Source organism: Lagenorhynchus albirostris, chromosome 8 (genome assembly GCF_949774975.1).
Source record: "Lagenorhynchus albirostris chromosome 8, mLagAlb1.1, whole genome shotgun sequence".
NCBI classification, from domain to species: Eukaryota; Metazoa; Chordata; class Mammalia; order Artiodactyla; family Delphinidae; genus Lagenorhynchus; species Lagenorhynchus albirostris.
The window spans coordinates 43,690,188-43,718,019 of record NC_083102.1 but is presented as its reverse complement, the minus strand read 5'-3'; the positions used below and the strand labels follow the sequence as shown (position 1 = coordinate 43,718,019).

Below are 27,832 nucleotides of genomic sequence, written 5' to 3'. Positions count from 1 at the left end.
ACAACGGAAAGCAAAACTAAAAATACACCACTGACACCTGCTCTCTCATTTCTTTGGATATTAAGTTGTGGGATGGTGACAGCATACAAGAAACTAAAGAGCAGGAAGAAAGCAGGCAGAAGCTAGCTTCTGCCATTAGCTGTGCTTAGAGGAATAATGTCATATCTCTAGGCTTTGCTTTCTTATCCTGCAAAAGGAAAAAACCAAATGATTTTGGACACCTCTTAGCTATTAAAGCTCTTTGATTAGAAGGTAATGGTCTTTTTCATGCCCTGGAACTTGGCAGAGGCCCTAGGAAAAAGAAGAGGGAAGTCCTGCTATAAAGAAACATCCACCTAAGGCAATCAAGTGTCACTTCAACCAGTGCTTCTCAAATGGTGGGGTGAATGTGAACCACCTGGGGATGTTGTTTGGGGTGAGGCCAAGATTCCACATTTCTAACAAGCTCTTGGGTGTTGCTGATGCTCCTCGTCTGGGCACTACACTTTCAGTAGCAAGGAACTAAGTTGTGATTGGGGGGCTTTAAGAGACTTTAAGGAGCTCACAAATGGAGGGAGGGGTGGCTAAAGAGAATTGATAGAACAGGAGAAACAAGAAGGAATTAAAGTTTGCCAATGTTATTTTGTCAACAGAAATAGATCTTCAGTTTTATGGTTTTTTTTTTTTTTTTTTTCGGTACTGGGCCTCTCACTGTTGCGGCCTCTCCCGCTGCGAAGCACAGGCTCCAGACGCGCAGGCTCCAGACGCGCAGGCTCAGCGGCCATGGCTCATGGGCCCAGCCGCTCCACGGCATGTAGGATCTTCCCGGACTGGGGCACGAACCTGCATCCCCTGCATCGGCAGGCGGACTCTTAACCACTGCGCCACCAGGGAAGCCCAAGTTTTATGTTTGAAGTCCATGGGAAATTACAGTTTGATATAGACAATGTTGGAAAGTTAGTTTTGCTTAATGGAGACATTTTTCTCTTCATTCTAGCAACTTGACAATTTTTTCACTAACGAAGGTGTTCAAGGCCTTTGTCACATTACAGCTATTTTTACCTGATACAATCACTTCTTGTTTGAAGTTATTTAAATTCAAACAGAAGCCATGTCTCTTATCTAAGCATTTTGATTTTGTATATATCATTCAATAGCCTTGAATGAAGAAGAAAAATTCTCTTGCACCACTGCTTGGGTGTTTTATATGTTCTCTAGGCAGGGCGCATGAGGTTTTCTCTTCTGTCCGCATGAGCGGACAGTAAGACCTCTTCAGATGTTGGGCAGATCTTCCCTTCCTATTTTATCACCTTGAGACTCTTTTTGAACTGGCTCCTGCAGACTGTGTGCAAAGGATCACTTACTTGTTGGTTAGCCTATTGATTTCTGTCCTTGGCTGTGACTCCAAATGGAGCTTTTGCCCCCAAGTCTTCATTATTTATGGTGGATCAGCAGCATTTGATATAGCTGGTTACTCTCTCTTTCTAGATACACTTAAAAAAAATAGGTCACAATGGTATTATTTTTATTTTGTATTATTATTATTTTTTTTTGGCCGCACCACTTGCAGGATCTTAGTTTCCTGACCAGGGATTGAACCTGTGCCCTCGGCAGTGAAAGTGCAAAGTCCTAACCACTGGACTGCTAGGGAATTCCCTAGATACACTTTTTTTTCCCACTTCCTTCCAGATAACATTCCTGGTTTTCCTTTGATCTCCTTAGATGCCCCTGTTCAGTTTTCTGGTGACTCTTCTTCTCCCTGACCTCTACTGCACCCTAGAGCCCAGTCCTTTTGCCTCTTCATTTCTCTATACCTCAGTCACTAAGAGATCTCCTTCTGTTTTTATGACTTTAAGTATCATGTATATTCTGATTACTCTCTTTCCCAGAGCTGCATCCTGCACAGGTATATCCAATTTTTTATTTGGAACCTCCACTGAGCTGTCTAATTGACATCCACACTTAACGTGTACAAAGCTGAACTCATTATACCTTCCTTCCTAACTTCTGCTACTCACTGTATTCGCCGTCTCAATAATAGAATTTCATCTGTACAGTTACTCGAGTCAAAACTTTGGAGTCATCCTTGACCTCTCTCTCAAACACACCATCTGGATCCAAAATACATCCAGAATCAGACAACTTCTCACCTCCACTTCGACCATTTTGGTCTATTCTACCATCATCTCTCGACTGGATTACTGCAGTAGCCTTCTAAAAAATTTTCCCTCCAAAATCTATCCATGCTCCTTCACAGTCTGTTCTATACATGGTATCCATAGTGATCCTTTGCACAGTACATCAAATCATATCACCCCTTTGCTCAAAACCCTCCAATGGTTCCCCAGTCCACTCATAGTAAAAGCTAAAGTCCTCACAATGGGCTGTAAGTATATGTATTCCTATAGTCTCCTTTATCTTCTTTTAATATTTGCTCAAAAGTTACTTTCTCAGTGATCATTACCCTGGCCACACTATATGTAATTTCAGTCCTTCCAGCTCGGGCAATTCTGATCCCCATCACTCTTACCATAGCACTTACTGTCTCTAACAGACTGACAGACTAGTATAGAATTCATTCATTATGTTTATTGTGTCTCTCTTCCTGATACAATAACCTCCTTAATGGCAGAGATTTTTGTTTTCTGATGTATTTTTGGCTTTAGAACTGTACCTAGAAACAAGAAAGAAATTATATCATATGTGAAAATAAGGATAAATCTGGAAGATAGTATGCTAAGTGAAATATGCCAGCTTCAAAGAAGAACAAATACTGCATGATTTCACTTAAATGAGGTGTCAAAAACAGACAAACTCATAGAAAGAAACAGAATAGAATGTGGTTACTAGGGTCCAGGGGACAGAGACATGGGGAGTTGCTGTGCAACAGCTATAAAATTTTAGTTATGCAGGATGAATAAGTTCTACAGATTTGCTGTGCCACATGTGTCTATAATTAATAATACTGTATTGTATACTTTAAAAAATTTAGAGGATAGATCTCATGTTAAGTGTCCTTATTACACACACATTAAAAAAAAGTGGCTGTACTGGGCTTCCCTGGTGGCGCAGTGGTTGAGAGTCCACCTGCCGATGCAGGGGACACGGGTTCGTGCCCCGTCTGGGAGGATCCCACATGCCACGGAGCGGCTGGGACCGTGAGCCATGGCCGCTGAGCCTCTGCTCCGCAGCGGGAGAGGCCACAACGGTGAGAGGCCCACGTACCGCAAAAAAAAAAAAAAAAAAGTACCAAATTACATTCCCATTAACAGTGTACAAGGGCTCCCTTACCTCCACATCCTCAACATTTCTTATTTGTGGTCTTTTTGAAGATAGCCATTCTGATAGTTGTGAGGTGATATCTCATTGTGTGTTTTTTTTTTTTTTTTTTTGCGGTACACGGGCCTCTCACCGTTGCGGCCTCTCCCGTTGCGGAGCACAGGCTCTGGACGCGCAGGCTCAGTGGCCATGGCTCACGGGCCCAGCCGCTCTGCAGCATCCTCCCGGATCGGTGCACGAACCCGTGTCCCCTGTATCGGCAGGCAGACTCTCAACCACTGCGCCACCAGGGAAGCCCTCATTGTGTTTTTGATTGCATTTCTCCGATGATTAATGATTTGAGCATCTTTTCATGTGCCTGTTGGCCATCTGTATGCCTTCTTTGGAAAAATGTCTGTTCAGGTCTTCTGACAATTTTTTAATCGGGTTGTTTTTCTTTATAAATTTATTTATTTATTGTTGGCTGCATTGGGTCTTCATTGCTGTGTGCAGGCTTCTCATTGCGGTGGCTTCTCTTGTTGTGGAGCACAGGCTCTAGGAGCGCGGGCTTCAGTAGTTGCAGCACACATGGGCTCAGTAGTTGTGGCTCGCGGGCTCTAGAGCACAGGCTCCATAGTTTTGGTGCATAGGCTTAGTTGCTCTGCGGCGTGTGGGATCTTCCCAGACCAGGGATCGAATCCATGTCGCCTGCACTGGCAGGCAGATTGTTAACCACAGCACCACCAGGAAGTCCTGGTTTTTTTTTTTTTGGGGGGGGGTTGTTTGTTTTATTGATGTTGAGTTGTATGAGCTGTTTATATATTTTGGATATTAACCCCTTATTGGTCATAGCACTTGCAAATATTTTCTCCCATTCAGTAGGTTGTCTTTTCATTTTGTCAATGGTTTCCTTTGCTGTGCAAATGCTTTTAAGTTTAATTAGGTCCCATTTGTTTATTTTGGATTTTGTTTCTTTTGCCTTAGGAGACAGATCCAAAAAAACATTGCTATGATTTATGTCAAAAGTGTTCCACTTACGTTTTCTTCTAGGAGTTTTATGGTTTCCAGTCTTACATTTAGGTCTTTACTGCATTGTGAGCTTATTTTTGTATATGGTGGTAGAAAATGTTCTAATTTCATTTTTTTTACATGTAGCTGCCCAGTTTTCCCAGCATCACTTATTGAAGAGACTGTCTTTTCTTCATTGTATATTCTTGCCTCCTTTATCATAGACTGACCATAGATGCGTGGGTTTATTTCTGGGCTCTCTATTCTGTTCCATTGATTTATGTATGTTTTTGTGCCAGTACCATACTGTTTTGATTACTGTATCTCTGTAGTATAGTCTGAAGTCAGGGAGCATGATATTTCTAGCTCTCTTCTTCCTCAAGACTGTTTTGGCTATGTGGGGTCTTTTGCATTTCCATACACATTTTTAAATTATTTATTCTATTTCTGTAAAAAATTCCATTGATATTTTGATAGGGATTGCATTGAATCTGTAGATTGCCTTGGGTAGTATGGTCATTTTAACAATATTAATTCTTCCAATCCATGAACATGGTATGTATTTCTATCTGTTTGTGTTGTCTTCAACTTCTTTCATCAGTGTCTTCTACTTTTCCAAGTACAGGTCTTTTACCTCCTTAGGTAGGTTTATTCCTAGGTATTTTACTCTTTTTGATGCAATTGTAAATGGGATTGTTTCCTTAATTTCTCTTTCAGATAGTTCCTTGTTAGTGTATAGAAAAGCAACAGATTTCTGTATCTTTGTATCCTTCAACTTTACTGAATTCATTGATGATTTTTGGTGGCACCTTTAGGATTTTCTATGTGTAGTATCATGTCATCTGCAAACAATGAAGTTTTACTTCTTCCTTTCCAATTTGGATTCCTTTTCTTTCCTTTTTTTTTTTTCTTGTCTGACTGCTGTGGCTAGGAATTCCAATACTATGCTGAATAAAAGTGGTGACAGTGGGCATCTTTGTCTTGTTCCTGATCTTAGAGGAAATAATTTAGCTTTTCACCATTGAGTATGATGTTAGCTGTGGGCTTATAATATATGGCCTTTATTATGTTGCAGTATGTTCCTTCTATACAAAATTTCTGGAGACTTTTTTTTTTTATCATAAATGGATGTTGAATTTTGTCAAAAGCTTTTGAGATGATCATGTGTTTTTTTATTCTTCATTTGTTAATGTGGTGTATCACATTGATTGATTTGTGGATATTGAAAAAATCCTTGCATCCCTGTGTAAATCTCACTTTATCCTTTTAGATTCATTAAAAGATAAATGATCCTTTTAATGTATTGTTGGATTTGGTTTGCTAATATTTTGTTGAGAATTTCAACAATGTTTCATCTATTTTCATCATGATATTGGCCTGTAATTTTCTTTTTTGTATGACATCTTTGTCTAGTTTTGTTATCAGAGTGATGCTGGCCTCACATATTGAGTTTGGAAGCATTCCTTCCTCTGCAATTTTTTTGGAATAGTTTGAGAATGATAGGCATTAAATCTCTCTAATTCACCTATGAAGCCACCTAGTCCTGGATGTTTTTTGGGGGAGTTTTTTTTTTTTTAAATTACTGATTCAATTTAATTACTGGTAATTAATCTGTTCATATTTTCTATTTCTTCCTAGTTCAGTCTTGGGGGATTGTACATTTCTAGGACTTTGTCCATTTCTTCCAGATGGTCCATTTTATTGGCATAGAGTTGTTTGTACTAATCTCTTATGATCCTTTGTATTTCTGTGGTTTGGTTGTAACTTCTCCCTTTTTTTAAAAAATTTATTTATTTACTTTTAGCTGTGTTGGGTCTTCATTTCTGTGCAAGGGCTTTCTCTAGTTGTGGCAAGCAGGGTCCACTCTTCATCGCAGTGCACGGGCCTCACTATCGCGGCCTCTCGTTGCGGAGCACAGGCTCCAGACGCGCAGGCTCAGTAGTTGTGGCTCACGGGCCTAGTTGCTCCGCGGCATGTGGGATCTTCCCAGACCAGGGCTCGAACCTGTGTCCCCTGCATTAGCAGGCAGATGCTCAACCACTGCGCCACCAAGGAAGCCCGTAACTTCTCCTTTTTCATTTCTGATTTTATTGATTTGGGCCCTCTCTCTTTCTTTTGTGATGAGTCTGGCTAAAGATTTATCAATTTCATTTATCTTTTCAAAGCAACAGCTCTTAGTTTCATTGATCTTTTCTACTTTTTTTTGTCTCTATTTCGTTTATTTCTGCTTTGATCTTTATGATTTCTTTCCTTCTACTAACTTTGGGTTTTGTTTGTTCTTTTTCTAGTTTCTTTAGGTGTAGGCAAGGATGTGGAGAAAAGGGTACCTCTGTATACTGTTGGTGGAAATGTAAATAGATGTAGCCACTGTGGAAAACAGTATGGAGGTTCCTTAAGAAAATAAAACTAGAACTACCATATGATCTGGCAGTTCCACTACTGGGTATATATCTGAAGAAAACAAAAACACGAATTCAAAAAGATACAGGCACCCCAACATTCATAGCAGCATTATTTACAATAACCAAAATATGGAAGCAATCCAGGTGTCCATCAACATTGACATTTGCAACAACATGTGAGGATTTGGAGGGTACTAATGTTTAGTGAAATAAGTCAGACACAGAAAGACAAATACTGTATGATATCACTTATATGAGGAATCTAAAAAATAAAAAAAAGCTAGTAACTATAACAACAACAACAGAAGGTGGTAGAGTGTGTGTAGCTACAGCATTTAATATATTTCCAAATGTGTATGTGTCGACTGCTTTGTATTTTAAGCCCTCATGACCAAGATCCTGATTTAAAAAGTTTCTACACGTACATACACAAAGAATTGTACCTGGCACATAGCAGGTGTTCAATAAATATTTGTTGACTGAATGAAGAAAGCATATTGGTACATTTTAGCAATTGCCAGGAATTGGGTCTGGATGGATGGATGAAAGGTAGGGATCATAATTCCCCTTCATCTTTCTTTTGAATACAAATTACCATTGTAGTCTTTTATGGGTTAGAGAATTAGTTTCTTGTATCTGAAAGAAACCAATAGTAAATCAATAGTACACTAAAAAATAACCTGATGGAATATGGATGCAGATTTAAGTAGGATCAAAAGGCATGTGGGCTTAAATTTTCATCTCATTTACTTTTTTTTTTAAACTTCAGTTCACTTCTGCCTTGCCTTATTTACTTTAACTAATGGCTCTCAATTTATTATTATTTTTATATCTACCCTTGCTACTGTCATGGAATACATTTGAACTGGCAGCTTGGTTGCCACAAGATTCTGAAACCTTGTTTGGAAACTTGTTCCACTTTGAAGCTATACTAAAAAGCCCAGGTGATTTGAAGAAGGTCCAGGAAAACTATGAGAATATCTACATTGATTCTGGGTCTTCAGAGCATTCAGAGTGACTAGGTGGTATTTCAGGCTGGGAAGCTGGGGAACATTCTGATCTGGGCTGCAAGAGAATGATGTATCTTTGGTTGTCCAATAGTATGGCATATTATAGTATTCCTATGCCTCTGGAGTACATAAATGAGAATATATGTCATTTATTAAATACTGTAACTTCCCTCTCAAATGAAACAAAAGCAATAAAAGTACAATAAAAGGGTTTATTGCATTTAAGTCTGGCTGCCAGATTTGAAGTGTAATCATAGGCTGATTTGTAAGGTTATATAATGCAATTAGCAATAATGAGTGATGCAAATTTTTTTTCTATAAGCTCTTCCACATATATTAAATTCATTATAAATTTATTTATCTGCTATGTATTTTTTTCTTCAGTTCCAGAAGTAACTTTTGTTTTTAATCTGACTAATTTCTTTCTTCTTAGCAAGATACCTTGGTTGGAGGCATCTTCCTTTTTCCTTCCTTCCTTCCCTCCCTCTCTCCTTCCTGTATTCTTTTCTTTCCAGTGTTTTTTTCTTTTTTTAATTTTCATTTTGAAATAATTTTAGATTCCCATAGAAGTTGCAAAAATAGTACAGAGAATTCCCATGTACCTTTCACACAGCCCCCAAAGGTACCATCTTACAACTCTATCTTATAACCATAGTACGATTACAAAACAAAGAAGTTGACATTGGTACAATATAGAAAGTCCATTATATATCTTTCTTGAATTTCATCAGTTTTCACAAGAACTATTTTTGTGGTAGGTATATAGTTCTAAGAAATTTTGTCAGGTGAAATCAGTGTAAGGATACAGAACAGGATCCTTTACCCCAAAGAAGTTCCCATGTTATGACCTTTTTTTTTTTTGGCGGTACGCGGGCCTCTCACTGTTGTGGCCTCTCCCATTGCGGAGCACAGGCTCCGGACGCGCAGGCTCAGCGTCCATGGCTCACGGGCCTAGCCGCTCCGCGGCATGTGGAATCTTCCCGGACCGGGGCACGAACCCGTGTCCCCTGCATTGGCAGGCGGACTCTCAACCACTGCGCCACCAGGGAAGCCCTATGACCTTTTTTTTTTTCTGGCCAAGCAGCTGTGGCTTGTGGGATCTTAGTTCCCCAACCAGGGATCAAACCCCGCCTGGCAGTGAAAAGGTCGAGTCCTAACCACTGGACTACCAGGGAATTCCCTTGTATGACCACTTTATAGTCACAGTCTCACCCCAAACTTAACCACTGGAAACCACTGATCTATGCATAATATCCTTGAGATTCATCTAAGTTGTTTTGTGCATCAATACTTCATTTTTTTCCATTGCTGAATTGTTTTCCATGATATGGATATAACAGTCTGTTTAACCATTTTACACATTACACATTGAAGAATATTTGTGTTTTTCCTTGAATGTTGCTTTTTGAAAACCACGAAAAGGAAACAGCATCAATGACTAACATTTCTTGGGTACTTAATAAACAGTGTCAATTTCAAGACTTTTATTGAACTCAACCTCCAGCTCCCTGCTGCCCCCACCCCCCCAGAGGTTGAGGGGTGGGACTAAAAGTTCCCACTCTAATCACAAGTTTGGTCTTTCTGGTGACCAGCCTCCTTCCTCCAGTTAATTAGGGGCCCCACCCTACTCACCTTATTAGCATAAATTCTGCAGTGGTGGAAAGGGGCTTATTATGAATAACAAAAGACATCCTTTGCACATGTCCTAACAACAGCACAAGTCTTCTGTTGAGATATACATGTCTAGTCGAGAGACTGGAGATGAGAGATTTGGGTGTGAGCAGTATGCTGGTTGTATTGTAAGCCCTGAGAATGGGTGAAAATGCAGAGACAGTGGAATAAGATGGAGAAAAACTTAAGACCATACCTGGAGAATATGAACATTAAAGAGAGAAATTTGGGAAGAGAGCCAGTAAAAGACTTTAAGAAGGGTAGGTAGAGAGTCAATCAATTAGGCTGGTACCTGGGAGGTGAGGTTTAGTGATATGAACTGAAAAGTTTCCATGCCATCTAGCAGCAAGTGGTTCATTAGTGTCCTTGGTGAGGGTGAATGAGTGGGCATAATGGTAACAAAATCTGGATTTGCAGTGAGTAGAGGAACAGGAGGTGGAGAAGGCTGAGTGTTTATGGTCCTTTATAGAGAAATTTAGCTGTGAAGGGAAGAAGGTAGGATGATGATTGGGGACAATAAGAGTAAAGGGAAGTGGAAGAAGAATGTTTCTTTCATTACCTGAATCCTTATAACAGACACTGTAAGCTGCCCAGTTAATATCTATTCTCCACTCTTAGTCACGGCATCCCAGTTTCTTCCAAGTGGCAATATGCCCAGCTCAAAGACAAAAGCTCCCACACATCCTTTCAACTGGGGGTAACCAAAGAGATATAATCTGAAGCTGCATGTGTTTTCTATTATAACTCTTTAAGAACACAACTGATGACTGACGAGCAGCTGCTGTGTGTCCTTTGTGCCTCCTCCCCCCTCCAATTTCCCTTGTTTTCCTCCTGCTTTCTGCTTGGAACAAGCATTTGGATAAAGAGGCAAGTTGAAGAAAGAAGCCAGTTCTTAAGGATGTTGGGTAAAGAGTGAACTAGATGGACTCCTTTGTGAGACCAAGAAGCCACCAGGCCAGCCCTCAGGCAGTCTACCTCCAGAGTCTTTTTATGACAAAGAAAACCTTTACTCTGTCTCACCAACTGCAATTTCTGGCCAAACACGATTGTGACCTGGTAACACGGTCATTCCAAACTTTCAATGCTCCTTAGAAGTACTATTCCTGCCCACTTTACCACTGTCCTACGTCTTTCCTTTCTCTCATGTACAAAGAGTACTCTGTACTTGCCAGCTTCCCCCTTCTAACTGCCCATCCATCATCCCACAGACTTCCAGCGCCTTCCTGTCCCACCACTTCTCCCGACCACTAGAGTCCTAATTGCCGAAGCCCCTGCCCCCGCGAGAGGCTGCTCTCAGCAGCATTAAGCACGCTTGTTTACCTCTCCTGTGTGAATCTTCCTCCTCTCAGGTCTGTCCTCCGTCCACGTTGGCCTCCTTCCTCTCTGCTCCTCCTCGGTAGCCTCCTCTTCCTTAAGTGTCAGCGGCTTTAGGCCCAAGGAAGGAGAAGACCAGGAGCTCAGAGGAGCGGCCTGACCCGACCTCACTCAACACACTCAGAGGACGGGACAGTTGTGGAGAGCGAAGGGAACGGGAAGGGCTCTGTCCTCTAGAAGATTCTAGGCCAGGGCACCCACACACACAAGGGTGGGCAGAAGGGAGGACTGGGGTTCACCCAGGAGCAGCGTGCACAGGGCCGCTCCCCTCCACCAAGTCTCAGCCCCCGCTTCTACCGGCGCCTTCGATCCGACCCACCTGGCCTACGAGCTCTGACAGGGCGCATGCGCGGGAGGGAATGCGCCAGGGGCGGTGCCTGCGGAAGAGGCAGCACGTTGCCTTCCAGCCGCCCAGATAAAGGCTGGAGCCTCGGCCACCGGCAGCGTAGATTCACCTGGCTACAGAGGTCGGGTCGGCGCGGGTCGTGTGAGCCACCGTAGAGGCTGCCAGTCGCAGACGTCGAGCTGGAGCAGGTTGGTGTCCCGAACGCGAGCGCGGGTCCTGCAGAGCGCGGGGGTGCAGGGTGTGGAGGTCGCGGGAACAGACAGGCCTGTGGGGAGGGGGGTGGTAGGAGACGCGGAGCCGGGGGCCTGGACTCCCGCACTGAGGAGGGGTTCGGCCCGGGTGGAGGCTGGGGGGCAGGCTGGAGAGGCTGTGGACAAGGCCGAGGCCTAGGCCGCGTCTCCCAGTGCAGCCGCGGGGCGCGGCCCCTGGCGTTTGGCGCCCAGCGCTAGGTACCCCGCGCCTCCAAGGCCTCATCTCCCCACGGTGCTCCTGCCTGGGGAGCCAGACTTGCTCAGCACGACGCGGGCCCGGGCCTCTGGGCGCTGCTCCCCTGGTTGAAACGCACGCAGGGCAGCCTCCGCGTGTCCCCATCCCAGGCGAGCGGGAAGAGAAGGTAAGGGACCTCCACCCAGGCTCCCAGTTCTGATGGGGGACGAGGACGACTTTCTTCCTTCACAGCACTTTACAGGGCAGAGTGCGGCTGTCCTTTCCTAACTACAGACACCTGCTTTTCAGCCTGGGAAATGAACTCTTCAGGAAACAACGACAATTTTGAGGGCAATAACTCCAGACCTTTCTTTTATGTGCACCCTGTGGCCCAGCAGCTTCACCTGGTTCCCTGGTACCAGAATGCTGTCTATAATCCGTTCTCCATTCCTGGGGCAGGTAAGGAATCTGAATCCCCAAAGAGGTTCAGTGGGATTAGGGACCCTCCCTGTGAGCCAAAGCCTGAAGGTTTCTAACACCTGCGTCCATTACCGCCCTTTCCTCACCCTGTGCTCAAACCAGAGAGACTGTAGCAGCGCATGGGGCAGTGTTTGTTGTTCAGGTTAATAGGAAACATTCGAATTCTAGCTATATGCCAGTTACTCTGCTAAATGCTAGAAATAGGTTCTCTCATTGACCTCAACAGCCCATGAGCTAGGTACTGTTGCTATCCTTGCTCCCCAGATGAGGGAGCTGAGGCTCTCAGTCAGTGACTGGCCCAGGGTCACAGAGTAATCCAACCAAAGTCCCCTCGTGTGTGAGGCCAGAGGTGCCTTAGTGCTCCTAGTCCCTGTAATTTTTCGACATGGCCTAAAAGATTCTAAAAGCTATTATAGTGATGTCAGAAAAGTATGTTGGAGGAAGATGACAAGCAAGTCTTGAAAATATCTGGAAGGTAGACATCTTGGACCTAATGGATAGAAGTCCGTTCAGATTGTCAGTTTCTAATTGTGTGAGTTTTGGCAAATTGTCTAAGGAATTGGTCCTTTTTATCTATGTAATAAATATTGTGGGAATATGGTTCATAATATTCATTTCTTTTCAATGTCCATGGGATCTGTAGTAATGGACCCTCTTTCATTTCTGATATTAGGAATTTGTGTCTTCTGTTTTGTTTTCTACATTCATTCAGTTGTGGTCTAAGCAGACATGTTATGATTAGTATACTTTTAAATTTGTGTTTTTTGTGGCCCACAATGTGGTCTATCTTGGTGAATGTTCTATGTGAGTGTGAGAAAAATATTCCGTTGGATGAGGGGATCTGTAGGGGTCAGTTATGTCCAGTTGGTTGATGGTGCTGTGGAGTTCAGCGGTCCTTACTGATTTTTTTACCTGGCTGCATCTATCCATTTCTGCTCTAGGTGTGTTAAAGTTTCCAACAATGGATTCATCTATTTTTCTTGCAGTTCTGTGACTTTTACTTCACATAGTTTCATCCACTGTGAAGGACATACACATTAGGGATTGTTATGTCTCAATGAAGAACTGACTTTTTCTTGTAATGCCCCACTTTATATCCCTGGTCACTTTCCTTGCTCTGAAATCTGTCTGAAATAAATACAGCTTCTCTCACTTTCTTTTGAATAGTATTGTTAGCATGGTACACCTTTCTCCTTCCACTTCCGTATAATCCCGGTTTTTATATTTAAAGTGAGGTTTTTTTTGTAGACAGTTTTTGCTTTTACTTATGCCTTATAATGTCTTTTTGATTGTCAGCCATTTTGTACTCGATAAAAGGAACTGATCTGAATAGGCTTTTAGTAATGGGGTATTACCTTGTGGAGGTGGGGAAGGGATCATAGTCCTGTTTGTGAAAGTACTATGATTAGGTCTCAGTCTTTTAGTGTGATTGTGCCTTTGGACAGCAAAATACACATGCTTCACCGTCCCCCTCCCATTGGGTTGGGAAGGGTGGCTAGAGTGGGCTGGATAAAAGTATTCATTCCCCGCATCAGTCAGGCTCTGGTTAAAGTTTCTTTTGAAGATGAGCCTTGTTAAGAACAGTGCTTTTGGTGTATGTTACAGTGATTCCTTTTCCTCTCTCCCTGCAGGACAGATGGGATTTTTCTCCTAGATTTACTGTGAGAAACTGGTTGAACTACTGCATGTAGAACTTTAAAAAGTCTGTGGGGCAGTCCCCTTATGAATGGGTTCCTCTGAGGATTTGAACTCAGACTTCTCCATCCAACCTGATCTTGCATTCTGTCAATAACAGTTCAGATTTCCGTGCCCCACTGAGTTTCCATGGAGGTTTTTTTTTTTTAAATATTTATTTATTTATTTGGTTGCGCTGGGTCTTAGTTGCAGCAGGAGGGCTCCTTAGTTGTGGCATATGAACACTCAGTTGTGGCATGCATGTGGGATCTAGTTCCATGACCAGAGATGGAACCTGGGCCCCCCTGCATCGGGAGTGCGGAGTTTTAACTACTGCTCCACCAGGGAAGTCCCTCCCGTGGAGTTTTGATTTTTTGAGTTTGTGCTCCTGTAAGCTGTGAATGTATTCACATGTCTCTCTGTGTTGTGGTAGCAGTTTTCCCTGTAACTACATTGCTGTGAATGATCTGAGAATTCTTGGTTCTTGTTCAGCTTTTTACTTTGGTAGGACTGAGTGACTTCCAAGCTTCTAGAATATCCAGAATTATGAAGCCTACCATCTTTTAAATATTAATTGGACATGCAGTACACCGTGCTGTGGAATTAAAATAGCTGAATTAGTTCTTTTTTTGGGTAAATTTGTCTCTTTTCTTTGCCTCCATTTCGTCTTTTCTATAATAAGTGGAATTAGAGGTTTCTTTTTGCCGTTGGCCAACATCTCCCCATTTCCCCACCCTCTAGCAACTACCATGCCAACCACCGTTCTACTGTTTCTGTGATGCCGTCTTTTCTAGATTTTACATAAAAGTAATCATACAGCATCTGCCTTTCTCTGTCCAACTGATTTCTCTTGGCAAAATGCCTCAAGGTCCAGCAGTTGTTGAAAATGGCAGGATTCCATTTTTAAAATGTTTTGGGGGGAGGGGATATGGGGATATATGTATACATATAGGTGATTCACTTTGTTGTACAGCAGAAACTAACACAACATTGTAAAGCAATTATACTCCATTAAAGATTTTTAAAAAAATGATTAGGGGAAGGGAGGGTGTTCCAGAAAACGAAAGAAAAGTTTTCAAAGTTGGCTTAGTGGAGGAATGCGCCTATGGCTAGAGCCTTGGTGGACCACCTACGTTTTAATGGATGTAATGAGATGATACAGTGAGAAACTAGATAATGAGGTGCTTTATGCCATCCTAAGGTCATTGTCCCTTATTATCCTGACAGGCCATGATAAGCCATTCAAATACTGTAACTGAAGTGAGGATCACAGATTGTTCAGAAAGATTGTTCTGGAAGCAAAATGGATTACAGACCTGTGAGATATGTGGGAGATGGGTTAAGAAAGTTGTTAGTAGTTATGTAAGGACTTGGGACGACTTTAAGACCTTGGCTTTGGTAACAGAAGACTAAGTGGTAGTCCTGTGGTGGATTTGAACAGTTGTGGTTGTACAGGTGTGGTGTGTACTGGCTGAATGTTGTGACCAGCTGCAGGAGACAAAATGGCTATCCCTTTCTTTTTCTAGGTTTCACAAGTGGAAGTCTGTATTTTTCATATCCTGTGGTGCTCAATGAGTATCCTGGTTTCCTCGTCCCTCAATCCCCGTTGCCCACTTCTCTTAACCGACGACCCTTAGTCCCTGTGTTTTATAACACGGCACAATACCGACAATATGGTGGCTATTGGGAAAAAATGAAAACAAAGGACACACAAACAGACACTGAACCTCAGCAGGCTGAAAACTTGAATGAAAAACAAGACGTGCCCTCAGAAGGCGACAGCCCTGATGTAGGAAGGGTGACCAGTATCCCTACAGTTACATCAAAAGAAACTATGCCATTGTATGATGTGGCTTATGGTAAAGCCATGCCAGGGAACGAGGCGCAGCACAATGGGATTTCACAGAGTTCCTGTGAAAGTAGAGGTGTGCTCTATAACCCTTGTGAGGGTAGCGACCACATGAACTTGAGTGAAGAAAAGAAGGGATATGCAGCTGTTTCCCAAAACCCACCACCTCCACCTGGCAGGGATGAGATCCAGAATAGCCTGAACTCAGAACTGTACCCGTCTCCTGGAGACATCAACAAGCTGCATCAGGAAGGGCCACCCTGTGCCATCATGGAAGCAGTAAAAGACCCGAGCCCACATTCAGCATCTCAGGAGCTCCTTACTGCAGGGGAAGGCATGCCAGAGAACAGTCGTGGGAGCCATGGCTCCCCTGAGAATGTGCGTGCAGAGGAAGAGGTAGAGAGCAATAGCTACCCTGAGGGGGGTGTTCCATCCGCTACCTGGTTGGCCCAGTTCAACAAAGTAGGTCAGGCCACCCAATGCGATATGAGTTGGTGGTATGAGGTACAGTCTGAGAATTCCCCTGAGTCTTCACCAGGAAGTGGGAGAAAGGGAGCAGAGCAGCTGTCAGTGGGGAGCAGGAACCAGGATGAAGTTGAGGAGGTAGAGAACAATGGCTGCGAGGGACGCGTTCCCTGCCCTACCTGGTCGGCCCAGTTTACCAAAGTAGAAGAGGGCATCCAGTGCGACATGAGTTGGTATGAAGCACAGGTAGAGAAATCCCCCCAGCAAATGCCCTGCAGAGATGAAGGGACCTCACCAGACTGCAAAACCAAGGGGTCATGGAGAAAGCCAGTCACAAATAGGAAATTAAGTGCAGACAAAGATGAAGTGATGGTGAATGATGAGATTGGGGAGGTGCATAAAGAGAACTTGAAAAGGTGTGTGGAGACTAAAAAGACTGTGAAAGGCAGGAAGCTGAAAGACCTGAGCAGCGTCTCAAATGTTAAGACAGCCTATTTGCTGCAGAAAAGCGCTGCCTTGACCATCGTGCTTCCTGAGGATTCAGAAGACTCTGAGTTGGAAGCTGAAGATGTAATGCATGAGGTAGAATGCCTCCTTGAAGAAGTGAGTCCACAGGGCCCTCTGACATCTTCCAAAGGAAGGTCTTATCTGAAGGCTGGAAAGATAATCAGGATGCCACCTGAGTGCTCTGTCCCTCCCCAACTTATGGTCTGGCCCACCAGAAATAAGTACAGGTTATTACAAGCTGGTGGTGAATATGAGCACGTCGTCCCTGTGGTTTACCAGCTGAAACGACAGGATGGCTATGAAAGCAGTGGTGTCAGGCTCCAAAGGAAATACGCCATGGCCAAGGAAGAGGGACTGCAGTTCAGGAGAGCCTCTCACAAGGCGTTACAATGTAAGTGACTAGGGGCTTCATATTACTATTTGGTTGTCTGTTGTGGTTTCCTACCAGGTGAATCAATAGCACTTCTTCATTTTGAAAGTACGTTGTCACTTAAACTGTACTGCTCACATTCATAGGATTTGCAAAGGGAATCCCAAGTTAGAATTCCTGCATTCTAGGAAATTGCAGTGTAATTTGAAACAAAGTTCTCTAGTGGAAGATGATAGAAAGCTGGGTGATAGTGGTAAGGAGAGTTGGGCTGAGATAGGACATCAGTCTAGCTGGATTGCTGAGAATGGGCAGTCCATGTGGAGGCAGAGAATTTCGACACAGTTTTAGGTGCTGTGGTTTGGAGACAAAAAAGGAAGTTTGGAGTGGGAATGGAGACAGTAGCATGAGCTCAGGCAGGATTTCTCTTGAGACTATCCTGCCAGAGGGAAGACTTGTGAGGAATTGGGAAATAGGCCAAGGAGAATGGGGTAGAGTAGTAGTGTTTCTCTTCACTTGTAGATTTTTATCCTGTAGGCAAAAAGGGGCTAATCCAGATTGAGTAGAGAAATGAGACAAAAATGTGCTTTGTCTTCAACCGGTAGTATTTTATAGTAGGAATTAGAGTGGAGAGTGCCTATATGGATGAAAGCCATAAAGTTAGTTTTACTCAATAAAAAGTATTGTAATTCAACAAAACCAAGTGGTGAGGATCCTAACTCACATGGGAGTAAATAGATAGACATGTAAGAGGGCTAGCACAATCTTAAAAAAAAAACAAAACTGGAATTTGAACTTGAGTACATCAAAAAAAAAAATGGCAATATCCATGGAAAAGAGTTAACTTGGGAAGAGAAGTTGTTTTGCTTTGCTGTGTGGGTTATGGTAGGAGGGGCATAAAGTGGTGAGATTGAGGGACTGGACTAGCAGCCTCCCCACACCTGGTTGAAGCTTGAGTTTGGACCATCCTGTGACTGGCAGGGGCACAGCTGACAGGAGTGGGGAGGGAGGGAGGGCCCAAAGGAGAGCTTTGGGAGATGATTACCTCTGGGGTGCAAAGAATGAAGCAAAGCAGGTAAGTGAAGAATGGGATGCATAAGAGCCCCAGAGAAGTTTAAATAAGTTCCAGTCTTAGTCCTAAAACCATTAGACTCAAGAAATATTTAAGCCTACCACTTCCACTTAAAAGTCAGGGTATTGTTAGATTTTAAACTCTTGGCTGTTGTCACTTTGATTCATGCTCAGTGATTTGGAGGGGATTTTGTAAAAAACACGTTGCCTTTACAATATAAGCAGGGTTTTTTGGCTTTGATAAGTTAGTCCTTGCTTACAAAAGGGCAAGAAATGATCTGGGCCACTGTGCTTAGAGACCCCTCGTGCATAAGAAATGGCAGCATTTTGTAAACTTCAGAATGAATGTGAGCATTCCAGATGTGAGCCCTCGTTTATAACGTCTAACATTGTAAAATCAATAGTTAAATTAAAACACCAGCCGTAATACCGTTGGTCCTCTCAGTCTTGTTTGCCTCTGTATTCCCATGTCATGTCATTGCCCATCAGAGCGTGTATGAATCTTTTCCTATCTTGGGAAATGACACTGGTTATAAATTTACTCCCCTCCCCACCCCTCCCCCTTTAATACTGTAGCTTAGTAGTTTTCAGCACTTTCTCCTTTGACCACGTCTGAAAGAACGTCTCACTGAGTCTTCCTGTGAAGAAGTTAATGGGAACTTCAGTTTGCTCCAGGTTACACAGTCAAGTTTTTAATTTTCATGCTGAAGGCTCTCTTCTCTAGATTATCTATTATTTTTGCCAAATGTATTTTTTACTGCCAGGAACAATAGAATGGCATAGAATTGTATCGTGAAAAATAGGTCATTTTCTTGAACGATGTGTTTTTGAATTGTTTTTTCCCTTTGGTTTTGAAGCCACTTGGATTGTTTAATGTATGAATCCCTTCCCTCAGGTAACTATGAGAGAGCTAAAACCAAGGTACCTTACAAAGTACCAGAGATTTGAGGCAGATGCTATAAAGTTTAGGAAATACCCAGCAGCTCTAGAGGTTGGTATCTATCCTGTGTCCAGTTTGTCTTATGATTTGCTTTTTGGATTTTGTTTGGGGTTTCCTACTTGGTGCCTCTTCTGCCCTCCAAAGCTAACAGTGCTTATGGTAGATGACAAATGGCAGTGTTCTAACTGGGTAACAGACATACCTTGTAAGACCCTAGCTTACAAGAAGACTGGAACCAAAGCTTTTCAATTCTGTGGAAGTTGTTATTATTTAATGTATAATTTATTTTTATAGAATTTTAAAGGTTACTTTCCAGTTACAGTTATTACAAAATATTGGCTATATTCCATGTTGTACAATACATCCTTGAGCCCTGTGGAATTATTTTTATCCTAGTTTTCACATTTAATTCCTAATGCTGTTAATGGTAATATATTGTGGATTATATGGGATTTTGTAAGTTTCCTGGTGGCTTCACCCTTAGTGTACTAGTTTAGAGCTGGGTAATGGAATCTTAGCATCTCCGTTTAGGAGCCAGTAGCTTGACAGGCTTCCCTTCACACTGAGTGTTGGCATTGGGTAACCCTGCCTCACCTCAACCCCTAGTCCTGGAGCAGTGGATTGATGGCCTTTTTATTTTTATTTTTAAAATAAATTTATTTATTATTTATTTTTGTCTGCATTGGGACTTAGTTGCCGTGTGTGGGCTTTCTGTAGTTGCGGTGCATGGGCTTCTCATTGCGGTGGCTTCTCTTGTTGCGGAGCACGGGTTCTAGGCGCACGGCCTTCAGTAGTTGTGGCACGTGGGCTCTGTAGTTGTGGCTTGCGGGCTCTAGAGCACAGGCTCAGTAGTTGTGGCGCACAGGCTTAGTTGCTCCACGGCATGTGGGACCTTCCCAGACCAGGGCTCGAACCCGTGTCCCCTGCATTGGCAAGTGGATTCTTAACCACTGCACCACCAGGGAAGTCCCTAATGGCCTTTTAAAGGTCACTTCTGCCCTGCAGTGGTCATAAAGGGAAGAATGATAACTAAGCTCAGGTGAAATGTCAAGACCTTTGGCTTTATCCTAAAAATGGAAACTAAAGATATTGGTAATGATTCTCTATATCACATCTGTTACACAACTGTATTATTACATTGTTATTTTATAGGAAACAAATTGCTGAGTTCCAGCTTCAAGGAAGAGCTAAATATTGCATCATCATGATGGATTAGAACATGTGATCTCTTTCTTGATTTGAACTACTAAAGTTATACCAACAAACAAGAAAATGTGACATTGTAAAGCCTTTGGAATTAAAAGTTGTAAAACAGCAAGTAAGTTGAATTGCAAAAGTGTGTGATTCTGAAGCATTTTCTTCCTCTCTCAAAGTGGCCACAACACTCATGACACCAGTAGAATTGGATCATTCATGAATAGTTCTGTCTTGTCATCTCCAGGGACTTTGGGATAAGGAGAAAAGGATGGTGGAGTTGAGGACAGAATAAAAAGATTTAAGCATTCCCCATAAAGAGGAACTATCCTGGGGATAGAGAGGATGCTGACTCATTGTTTATTAACGCAGGCCAGGCACATAGCTGGTCCCTGATAGATATGTGGAAGGGTAGGTTGTCACATGTTCTTTACTAGCATCTAGTGTCTACTCCTAGAAACAAAGGAAGCTTTAGGCAAGTAAGACTTCTTTATATGCAGACCCTAGGACCTGGATGGTCAATGTGTGGAACCAGTCTCCCAATAAATGGTGCAGATTAGGTCTGACTAGGTACCCAAAAGGTTTGTGTGGTTGAAGACAGGTTTTTTGAAAGAAGGTGGCATGGTAGAATTCATGGTTTTCCAGGTGTGGGAGACAACGGGAGTGCCACCAGGAATGTCTGGTCATTATGGGGATACATGGATGGGACCGGCCAATGTTCCCTCTGAGCTAAGCTGTATGAGCATGTCCTTGCTGTGCTTATAACTCCCTATACTAACCCAGTACTTCTGGCTGGTGTAATGAGATTATAAAAAGTGATAGCAATGAGCAGACAAGCAAAAGATAGTGTTTGCAAAGCTGGTCTTATTAGAAGGTCTATGACTGCCTGACTAACTCCTACTTCAGACCTGCTTTAAGTAACATCTGGAAAGTGGTTCTGGCCTGTATCCCCACCCATGGCTGGACAAGGTGACCCTCATGTGTCATCAGTGTACTGTTACCACTTTCATAACGTGACAAATGAAATGCAGTAGCTGTCAGTCTCCTGACCATACTGTACATTTCTGGCTGATACTGGTTTGCTGTATAATCAATAATATCCTCATTAAGTAGTTGTACAGAGACTGCCATTTAGTGTACAGTATTTAATGGATAGCTTAGTTTTAACTTGAGATTAACCCATTTTGTACTGTAGTCCCTGTCTCCACTAGCATTCCAAGCCCATCAGAAGACAACTGAACTACAGAGGTAGTTCAAGATAGGAATCCTGGAGATAGGAATGCAACGTTTGGGGTAACGAAGGATTGGGTAGGAAGGGTACGGTAAGCTTCCTTTGCAGATCCTGACACCAGCAGTGTGTCTTACGATTTAACTCAATTCTGACACTCTCTGCCTGGAAATAGCATCAGATTCTACATGGTAAGAGCTCAATCGTATAAGGGCTGTGCCACTGCACCCCCCAGCTTCAGATTCTACTCAAAAGCCAGGTTTCATCTGTGCTTTTGACACACTGGCTATAGATCGGAGGTCTCGGAACCCCCTGTTTGGGTTCGATTAATTTGCTGTATTACTGGTTTATTATAAAAGGCTGTAACTCAGGAACGGCCTGATGGAAGAGATGCATAGGGCAAAGTAGGTGGGAAGGGGCACAGAGCTTCTGCACCCTCTGCTTGCGGAGCACTCTCCCAGCACCTCCATGTGTTCACCAACCCAGAAGCTCTCTGAACCCCCCCTTGGGTTTTTATGGAGGCTCCATCACATGGGCATGATTGATTAAATCATCGGCCATTGGTGATTGTTTCAACCTCCAGTCCCTCTCCTCTTTCCCCAGTCAGGGGGTGGGACTGAAATTTCCAACTCTTTTCAGTTAAGTTTTCCTGGCAACCATCCCCTCCCGCCATCTTTAGGTACTTTTCAGAAGTCACCTTATGAACATAAACCTAGTTGTGGTGGAAAGGAGTTTGTTATGAATAACAAGACACCCATTTCACCTTTCAGGCTCTGTCGTGAACTGAGGACAAGAGACCAAATGTAACAAAAGATGCTCCCATTGCTCTTGCCACGCATGACATTCCAAGGGTTTTGGGAGCTGTGGGCCAGAAACTGTGGACAAAGACCAAGTATATCTGAGAAACATATTTTGGTCATATGAGTGATCAAATATATATTATAAATCACAGTATTGAAGAATGAGAAATAGGAAACAACTGAATTGCGATAGAGGAATGGTTAAATGAGTCATAACACCTTCAAACCAAGGAATTCTGTGGCCATTTAAAGCTTGTGGTATAGGGGCTTCCCTGGTGGCGCAGTGGTTGAGAGTCTGCCTGCTAATGCAGGGGACACGGGTTCGAGCCCTGGTCTGGGAGGATCCCGCATGCCGCAGAGCAACTGGGCCCGTGGGCCACAACTGCTGAGCCTGCGCGTCCGGAGCCTGTGCTCTGCAACAGGAGAAGCCGCGACGGTGAGAGGCCCGCGCACCGCGATGAAAAGTGGCCCCCGCTTGCTACAACTAGAGAAATCCCTCGCACGGAAACGGGGACCCAACACAGCAAAAAAATAAATAAATAAACTAGCCCCAACATCTAAAAAAAAAGAAATCTTGTGGTATATATAGTATATACAGACAGCTCATGCAGCTCAATATCAAAAAACAGCCCAATCAAAAAATGGGTTGAAGATCTAAATAGACATTCCTCCAAAGAAGACACACAGATAGCCAAAAAGCACATGAAAAGATGCTCAACGTTACTAATTATTGCAGAAATGAAAATCAAAACTACAATGAGGTATCACCTCACACCAGTCAGAATAGACATTTCTCCAAAGAAGATATACAGACTGCCAACAAACACATGAAAGAATGCTCAACATCATTAATCATTAGAGAAATGCAAATCAAAACTACAATGAGATATCATCTCACACCAGTCAGAATGGCCATCATCAAAAAATCTAGAAACAATAAATGCTGGAGAGGGTGTGGAGAAAAGGGAACACTCTTGCACTGCTGGTGGGAATGTGAATTGGTTCAGCCACTATGGAGAACAGTATGGAGGTCCCTTAAAAAACTACAAATAGAACTACCATATGACCCAGCAATCCCAATACTGGGCATATACCCTGAGAAAACCATAATTCAAAAAGAGTCATGTACCAAAATGTTCATTGCTGCTCTATTTACAATAGCCCGGAGATGGAAACAACCTAAGTGTCCATCATTGGATGAATGGATAAAGAAGATGTGGCACATATATACAATGGAATATTACTCAGCCATAAAAAGAAACGAAATTGAGCTATTTGTAATGAGGTGGATAGACCTAGAGTCTGTCATACAGAGTGAAGTAAGTCAGAAAGAGAAAGACAAATACCGTATGCTAACACATATATATGGAATTTAAGAAAAAAAAAGTCATGAAGAACCTAGGGGTAAGACAGGAATAAAGACACAGACCTACTGGAGAACGGACTTGAGGATATGGGGAGGGGGAATGGTGAGCTGTGACAGGGTGAGAGAGAGTCATGGACATATACACACTAACAAACGTAAGGTAGATAGCTAGTGGGAAGCAGCCGCATGGCACAGGGATATCGGCTCGGTGCTTTGTGACAGCCTGGAGGGGTGGGATAGGGAGGGAGGGAGACGCAAGAGGGAAGAGATATGGGAACATATGTATATGTATAACTGATTCACTTTGTTATAAAGCAGAAACTAACACACCATTGTAAAGCAATTATACCCCAATAAAGATGTTAAAAAAAAGAGTGTACAAACAAATGCTGGAGGGGGTGTGGAGAAAAGGAAACCCTCCTACACTGTTGGTAGGAATGTAAATTGGTACAGCCACCATGGAGAACAATATGAAGGTTCCTTTAAAAACTAAAAATAAGACTACCATATGATCCAGCAATCCCACTCCTGGGCATATATCTGGAGTAAACTGTAATTACAAAAGATACATGCACCCCAATGTTTCATTGCAGCACTATTTACAGTAACCAAGACATGAAAGCAACCTAAATATCCATCCACAGATGATGGATAAAGAAGATGTGGTACATATATACAATGGACTATTACTCAGCCATTAAAAAGAATGAAATAATGCCATTTGTAGTAACATGGAAGAACCTAGGGATTATCATACTAAGTTAGAGAAAGACAAATATCTTATGATATCACTTATATGTGGAATCTAAAAAAAAATGATACAAATGAACTTATTTACAAAGCAGAAACAGACTTAAAAAAAACTTATGGTTACCAAAGGGGAAAGGTGGGGGGGAGGGGTAAATTAGGTGTTTGGGATTAACATATACACACTACTACATATAAAATAGATAATCAACAAGGACCTACTGTATAGCACGGGGGACTCTACTTAATATTCTGTAACAACCTAAATGGGGAAAGAACCTGAAAAAGAATAGGTATATGTCTAATTGAATCACTTTGCTGTACACCTGAAACTAACATAACATTGTCAATCAACTATACTCCAATATAAAATAAAAATTAAAAAAAAAATAAAGCTTGTGGTAAGCAGTTTGCCAAGGTATAGTAAGTGAAACCAAATCATAGAACAATATTCATAGTGTTCTTCAGTTTTTTTAACTAATAAAATAACCCTGTGCCTATGTGTTTGGTAATGCATTTTTTTTTTTTGCAGTACGCGGGCCTCTCACTGTTGTGGCCTCTCCCGTTGCGGAGCACAGGCTCCGGACACGCAGGCTCAGCGGCCATGGCCCACGGGCCCAGCCGCTCCGCGGCATGTGGGATCTTCCCGGACCGCGGCACGAACCCGTGTCCCCTGCATCGGCAGGCAGACTCTCAACCACTGCGCCACCAGGGAAGCCCGGTAATGCATTTTTTAAAAGATCTGGAAGGCTATATCAAACCATTATAAGTAGACTCTCACTTTTTATAATGGCCCTGAATGGGGAACTTTTTATGAGCATGTATTAATTTTATAATTTTAAAATATTTTTTAAATGCTGAGGGCAACATAGCAGTCAAAAAGAGTCTGAAGATGGGAAATGTGATAATGAAAGGAGGAAGATGCCCGAGAAAGCAGGAAGAGATGTTAATGATAGCATAAGAAGTAGCAGGAGTAGCTAGTATTCATTTAGCAACTGAAATGTGCCAAAATGTGTCCTAAATGCTTTACAATACCAAGTCACTTGATTCTATGGGGTAAATGTTATCAGTCAAGGAAATGAAGGCATAGAGAGGTCACGCACCTTGCCCAATCTGAGAGTTCACGAATGGTGCAGCTGGGATTCAAAACCAGGCGGTCTGAGTTCAAAGGCAGTGCTTTTAATCACTGACCTCTACTGCTGGCTGACAGGTGGGGTCCAGAGCACAGGTGGAGGAAGAGAGAAACCTGACTGAGCTGTTAGTTTTCTGTTGTTGCATAACAAACTACCACAAACATTTAACGGCTTAAGAAAACAACCATTTAGTATCTCACATTCTGTAGGTCATAAGTGTGGGCAAGCTAAACTGGGTTCTCAGCATCTCACAAGACCAAAATCAAGATGTCAGCAGGGTTGGGCTCACACCTGAGGCTCTAGTGAAGATTATGCCTCCAAGGTCATTGGCGTTGGCAATATTGAGTTTTCTTGGCACTGGGACTGAGTTCCCCATTTCCTTGCTGGCTATTAGGGGCCTCTAATTAGTTTGCTGCACTCCTCACCTTGTAATCCTGATTTCATCTGTATCTGTCTGTAAAGTCAGCAGTGGCACGTGGAATCTCTCACAGGCTTGAAATCTGAGTCCCTATACTGTGACCAGTTAGAGAAAACACTGGAATTTTAAAGGGCTCTTATGATTTGGTTAGGAACACCCACATAATTTCCCTTTCCTTCTGCTTGTAAAATAATCTAATCATCAGAGTAAAATTCATCATACTTAGCACTCCCAGAGAATAGGGGAAAATCCTGGGGCCATTTTAGAATTCTGCCTACCACAACTATGATGATGGATGGTGGGATGTCTTGGTGCAGGAAGGTCTGAGGGCTTGTAATGCCTTCCTGGATAGGACTTGAAAATGCTCAACTTGAAGGGAGATGTTTTGGGATGAAGATTTGAACAGGTGACTAGCAACCCAAAGCGTGCAACTAGTCAGGTTTATGGTGTAAGTTGAGTTTGGAGGTGACTTTAGGGGGGTACCAACTACATGGCTGTGTGATTTTTCTCTAGCAGTCTGGCTCGAGGTTCTTCTGAGAAAGAAGGCCAAAAGGACCACAGGTCAAGGGAGATGACAGGCTTAAGTGATGGACTTTAGAATCTAGGCCAGAAAGAGTAGATAGATAAAACCACAGTGAGGGAGTATGGACAGTAGTTATTAATTTACAAAAGCTGCAGCGTATGGTCAGATTCCAGTTAAAGCAGGAATGCTCCAGTAAGAGGTTAAAGATATAGAGCAGTGGTTCTCCAAGTATGGTCCCCAGACCAACAGCCTTAGCATCATTTGGGGACTTGTTAGAGAGGAAAATTCCCAGGTCCACCCCAGAGTCAGAAACTCTAGAATTCTGGGAGCACAGGAATCTGTGTTTTAACAAGGACTCTAGTTGATTTTGATGTCCCAAAGGTTTGAGAATCATTGATGCAGATTCTTTCCTATTTTTTATGAACATTTTATCCTGAATGGGACAGTAAGAAATTCCCTGAAGAGGCTGGGAATGGGTAGCAAACACTGCGAGACATATAGAAGAGGACAAATGGCCCATGCTGTGCATGCTGAGCTAGGATGCCAAGGATAAGTTTAGAGCATGCCTAACTTAACTGGCCTCAGGATTTTCAGAAATAACACGCCCCGGTGATTCCGATCTGGACAACTGTGTTACTGAGGTACTATTCCAAGGCCAAGACCAGGAGGATGGATGGATGGATGGATTTATTTATTTATTTAGCTAGCTAGCTAGCGGTATGCGGGCCTCTCACTGTTGTGGCCTCTTCCGTTACAGAGCACAGGCTCCGGATGCGCAGCCTCAGCGGCCATGGCTCACGGGCCCAGCTGCTCAGCGGCATGTGGGATCTTCCCGGACCGAGGCACAAACCCATGTCCCCTGCATCGGCAGGCGGACTCTCAACCACTGCTCCACCAGGGAAGCCCCCAGGAGGATTTATTGATTAGAGTAAGAGGTGGGTCCATTCTGGGCTTGGATTGGCTGTTCTTTAAAGAAGGGGGAATCCAACCCCCAGGGTAAGCGTTTGGAAATGGGAATAGAAAGTTCCTGGGACCCTGAAAACAGCAAGAGACCTGCTGGATAGGTAGGGACACTTACCTGTGAGCAAGATCTAGCTCCATTTGGCTCAGCAACCCATAGGACTTACTCTCCCATAGCTGCAGGCACCACCCTGATGGGTAAGCTGCTTCTGCTGTGGCACAAAGCTAGAAGAGCACAGGTGGGCCATGCTTACCAACAGGAAGAGGAAGGAAGTGAGGGATATATTTTGGGATGTGGGTAGCTGACCCTGAATAGTAATTCCCCTATAGTCTTAAAATTTTTTCTGAGTCAATTACTCTGGAAAAATCTTAGGACTGAGGCAGTAAGATCCAAGCAAGTTAAATACAATGTAACCACACAAGATTTTTCATTATTGTTATAGGAACCCCTTCCCACAGTCAACAAATCGTCTCAGGTGATTATGAACGCACTGTACCTTTGATGCAGCAGCGCAGGATGTACTTAATATTAAAATCAGTTTTAGGGTTTCCCTGGTGGCGCAGTGGTTAAGAATCTGCCTGCCAATGCAGGGGACACGGGTTCCAGCCCTGGTCTGGGGAGATCCCACATGCCGC

At 43.0% G+C, this 27,832-nt stretch overlaps 1 protein-coding gene across 1 annotated transcript in view; it reads right to left on the bottom strand.

Moving 5' to 3' along the window:
* The window catches only part of KBTBD2 (kelch repeat and BTB domain containing 2), a 205,678-nt gene that overhangs the window by 170,686 nt on the left and 7,160 nt on the right, over positions 1 to 27,832 (bottom strand). The gene's annotated exons all lie outside the window — the stretch shown is intronic.